General features: G+C 35.7%; 1 protein-coding gene across 1 annotated transcript in view; it reads right to left on the reverse strand.

Moving 5' to 3' along the window:
• Nucleotides 1-5,406, reverse strand: part of LOC144956890 (uncharacterized) — a 602,990-nt gene that overhangs the window by 85,871 nt on the left and 511,713 nt on the right. The gene's annotated exons all lie outside the window — the stretch shown is intronic.

Below are 5,406 nucleotides of genomic sequence, written 5' to 3' on the forward strand. Positions count from 1 at the left end.
AAGTAATCTTTTTCCAAGACAAAGGCAGAAAGCGAGTTGGAAAATAGATATAAGGGCATCGAAGACTTAATCAATATGTGTCCCCCTGCCCACTCAGACCTATATATGTCATAAGCTATGTAAAATCCTACAAGAAAATTTAACAAATTACTTTGTGAGACTATCCAAAGGACTACTTTTTCTGCTTTTATTTTCATGACAGAGATATATTTGTTCATGCTCTCGGGATCAGATTTGTCTCGACTGTCAGGTTTGGTATTTGTCCCTGCTGTCATGATAGGGAAATACAAGGTGATTCAAAAGTCATATCGCGGTTTCTCTCTTGAATTGTAAAAAACTGAATGGAAATAAAAACATTTTGTGAGCTCGATAAACTTTAATTCAAACCATAATTAACTGTACAGAACATTTCTAAAACTCTGAAAAGCTATCATGTCTATGTAGTGAAGTTTGGAGACGGTGACGGTAGTCTCGATACGACCATCACTTTGTGTTACAGACTCAGTTACATTTTGGATTCTCCTCTTCAAATATTCTATTGATGTTGGTAATGGTAGTCGATATAGTAAATCTTTTACAAACCATAATTAACTGTACAGAACTTTTCTAAAACTCTGAAAAGCTATCATGTCTATGTAGTGAAGTTTGGAGACGGTGACGGTGGTCTCGATCTACGATACGACCATCACTTTGTGTTACAGACTCAGTTACATTTTGGATTCTCCTCTATCAAAGATATTTTCTGATTTGTATTGGTATGACAAGATATATTCTATCATGTCTCGGTAGATTTGCTCGACGTGCGGTTGGTTGTCCTCTGTCATGATAGCGAAATACATGTGTTACAGCAATCGTTACTCTTTGAATTGTCAAAATACTATGAATTTTATGTAGCGATGATAAATCTTTAATAACCATAATTAACTGTACAGAACATTTCTAAAACTCTGAAAAGCTATCATGTCTATGTAGTGAAGTTTGGAGACGGTGACGGTAGTCTCGATCTACGATACGACCATCACTTTGTGTTACAGACTCAGTTACATTTTGGATTCTCCTCTTCAAATATTCTATTGATGTTGGTAATGGTAGTCGATATAGTAAATCTTTTACAAGCCCGCCCCCCCCCCCCCCCCCCCCCCCAAGAAATAAAAAAGGTCTGATACTGATAATCTTGAGGGCTAGCTTACGAAGGGATGATCATCCAACCATCCAAGCATTCATTGTGAGAGTTCATTTTTCAAATATCATCGAACCTCCAAATGCTGAAGTGGTGGAGCTCCATCTTGGAAAAGGATGAAGTTCATAGAATTGTCATTGTTGAGGCACTACCTAACAATTATTCAATATAAGAGCTAAAAATAGCTGGTTATTGTGTTTTCTGTAAAAAATAATGTTAAAACGAGAAAGGACCATAACATTTTGATCACATACAAAAGAATTATTTCTTCAGTCTCCTTCACATAATTATACATATTCTTAAAACTCTGAAGTTTGTACTCAACACTAATCGAAAACCGCATGTTGTAAACATTAATGGTTCTATAACTATTAAAATTATTAAAATCAACAGTACTTTTGAATCACACAGCTGAGTCTGGAACACAAGTGATATGAGAAAATTTGAGTCATTGTCTCCAAATTACACTGGATGGAAACGGTGGCTTTTCAGAATAGGTAGTATTAGCAAAGCTGTTTACAGTCAGTTGTAGTTTGAGCCAAAATTCCAAAGATTGTTGCATAAAGTACATGATCATAGTTTATTGTAACAAAACACCAATAACATCGTGCTTCTTGTTTGGACAAAAACAAAATTAAGCTAAAAAAATTTTTTTTTAAAATGTTTATTCACCAAGCAAAAATCTTAAATTTTTGTTACAAATTATATTTATGAATCTATTTTTTTTTTTCAAACAAACCTGTATATTATATAATATAGAATGTGAAAATGGCTGCATGAATGCGTCTGCACAGAAGTCATAAGCAGCGAAAACATTGTTGCAATCCAACTCGAAGATCACCTCAACAAAGTCAAACTGTTCGAATGTTGTCAATCTGTATACTGAAAATACCACAACACAGAGACTGCACTTCAAAAAATACAACATGATTTATTGGGTACTGCAGTAGGTGAGGCAATATCTCTATTCTTGTCAACTTCTGAGTATTTGTATTCGAGGACGGAGAGAGTTGTTGAGTGTGACAGCCACTGTTGGTATTTAGGATGAAGAATTTTAATAATCTTTGTTTGAATGTTTCTAAATCTGTTGTGTTCACACATGATTCGGGAAGAGCGTTCCAGTCTTTGATAGTGCAGGGTGCAAATGAATATTTGAAGATGTTCGAGTTTGTAGATTGGTATTTTAGTTTTAGTGTTTGCGAGTCAGTTTTTCTTTGAAAGCGTGTATTTAGTTGTAAGTCTAGTTGTTCTGGCAAGATCTGAACTAGTGTTTATGAAAGGAGCCAGACAAAGCAAGACAACAAAAACATTCCAAAAAATCGGTCTACCTCCTCATTGATTTTAGTACAGCTTTCGACACAATGGATTGAGCATCTAAAAAAAAAATTAAAAAATTATAAAAACATTTGGCAGAATAGGGTCTGTGTTTGGTTGGTGCAAAAGTGTTTAAAGACAATCTCAGTCTCTCCTGATAAAAAGGAGTTCACTCCAACCAATCATCATTTTTTTAAAAGCCCAAATTCTGTGGATGGCTTATCGCTGACAACGGGAGCGATCTATATTCATGTTTTCGTAAAAGCAGGTCATTAATCACATGATTTGTTGCTGTCCAACGAATGGATATTTTTTAACAAATGTAAACACGCTGCGTTGTTTACAAATGGTATAAACATACCCATGTGTCAAGCTGAATCAAGTGACCAATCGTGATGTTAGATATTAAAAAATATGTGAACACTTTTCACTAAGTGGGTCACTTTGAGCACATTTTGCCTCGAGCACATGGAAAGTTAATATAGATCATGCCCATTAGCCGACGGGCTTTCTCCTGCAATCTTGGTAGGTCCGGCATAGCCGGTAATCTCCCATTCCAATACATTGGCATCATCATCAACAGGCTTTCTCCTACAATCTTGATGATGATGATGTTGTTGTTGTTGATGCCGGTTTGTTTGTTTGTTTGTTTTTTTCGATGACTACTATGTTATTAGTGTGCATCAGTGTGAGTGAGTCTATGTCAATATTGCATTGTTATAAATGTGTAACCAAATGACAAATTGCCACTTTTTTGAGGACAATAAAGCTCCCATAAAAGATAAAATAATGGGGGAGATTTTAATAGACATCATTGTAATCAAGATAATTAAAAACGATCACTTAAGAATTGAGAGTTCTCAAAGGGTATGCTAGTTTTAAGGGTTTTACGGCGCTGCGACACATTTAGGTCATTTCCGTGTAGGTAAAAGTAGAAAGGAAGAAAGTCTTCTAGATTTACAATTTAATTTCAAAGCACACAAGAAAAAGTAAGACAAAGGGAAACGGTTGACATATGGAACAGATGTATAGGTGTCTATTTTGATTCAGAAATGAAAATGTCAGCTCACATTTCTGCTCTCTGTAAATCTTTATACTTTCAATTGAAGAAAATCAGTTCAATCCGTCAGTATATTGCAATTGGAACATGTAAAACATTGGTTGTTTCCCTCATTTTTTCGAAACTAGACTATTGTAACTCGCTGCTTGTCAACTTGCCTCAGGCTTCTATTAAACAATTGCAACTACTGCAAAACAGTGCAGCAAGATTAGTTTTTGGCAAAAAAAAATTTGATCATGCAACCCCTTTGTTGGCCTCTCTCCACTGGTTGCCCATTGAAAAGCGCACATATTACAAAGCAGCGTGTCTTGTTTATAAGTGTTTGGCTGGTATAGCACCGGCATATCTCACAGATCACGTGGTCATGTGTAAATTTGAAAATTACACTTTAAGATCATGTAATGACCAAACGAAAATTTCGGAAAAAAGATCAAGAACAAAATTTGGTGATAGATCGTTTGCTTGTTTCGGCCCAAGATTTGGAATGAACTACCACGTGGTCTGAGGGAGTGCAAGTCTTTACCTACTTTTAAAAAGAATCTCAAGACACATTTTTACTGTATTTGTTTTTCTTGACTCTATATGAATCCTTGATCTGGCTATGAATTGTTATTGTTATTATTATTTTATTTTTTTATTTTTTTCACTTAAAATTGATATTTATATTGTAAAGTGCCCAGAGCTTGTGTTTTACACGAGAATGAGCGCTATATAAATGTGTATTATTATTATTATTATTATTATTATAGTCTGAAATCACCTAAAAGTCTCATCCAGACACAAACACTGGTCCCCACTAAGAGGAATATACTCAAATGTTTAGAAACCAATATGTTTATAGTTTCCTCATTGCGCAATATATTCGTTTGCCGAAAAAACAACCACTGTCATAGTGGGATGTGTAGTGTGTGCAAAGATTCATCAGAGAATGTACCTTCATAGGCGTGTAAGTCCTCTGGATTCACTGAAATCACAAGCTGTAACCTCATGACTCATTCAGCATTCACGTATGTGAACATGAGTTTGTGCTATAGCCCCCATACAGGTTGTGCCTTTGTCCATCATCCCTTCCCTCCTCATTGTGTCATCCATGCACACACTCCACAACCCGAACGAGACTGGCACTCATCACTCAATTAGACTCGACCTCATTTAGTATTGTAATGATAGCGTCTCAACTCTCCTCCTTTTTTCCCATTCTCTTTCAGCCTTGCAGAGCTTTTAGATCACCGTATTTATGTTGCCTTAAGAAATATAACTCTTAAGACAAATAAAAGTATTTAAAAAGTCAAATTTAGTTTAGCTAAGCTTAACAGGAAACTGGGGGTCTTTCTGGAGATATGCATTCATTATACATAGGAAGGCAACAAGTACAATAAACATACGTTTGTGTCGCTGAAAAGTTGTTTCCCTCGAGCTTTTGGATAAAATAAACCTCGGATTAGATCAACTTTCTTTCTGGTCCCCGGGAGTTTATCTTAACCCGACTGCGGTGTATCTTTTACCTTAAAGTCTAGAAAATACAAGACGATTCTATCCATTTTTTAATGGTGTAGGTGTACACACAAAATCTCTAAAATTTGCAAACAATTTGCAAAACGCTTCAGATTTGCGGCCGCAAGGCAAATCTGGGATTTTCTGCAGATGTTTGCGGCCACAACGCAAGCGATGGAAAAACAAAACAAAAACAAAACAAACAAAACACACAACCTGTCACTGTCATACCAGTGCAATGTGAACGCACTCCAGTTTGTTCATGGCATACACACATGTACACAGATGTTAGGTGTGAACATACAGTTAGAATTAGAATAATTAAGGTAAGGAACAAAAGAAAAAAGACAAACTGGTG

The sequence above is a fragment of the Berghia stephanieae genome, chromosome 11 (genome assembly GCF_034508935.2).
Source record: "Berghia stephanieae isolate SIO BIC M18660-M18661 chromosome 11, UCSD_Bste_1.3, whole genome shotgun sequence".
NCBI classification, from domain to species: Eukaryota; Metazoa; Mollusca; class Gastropoda; order Nudibranchia; family Aeolidiidae; genus Berghia; species Berghia stephanieae.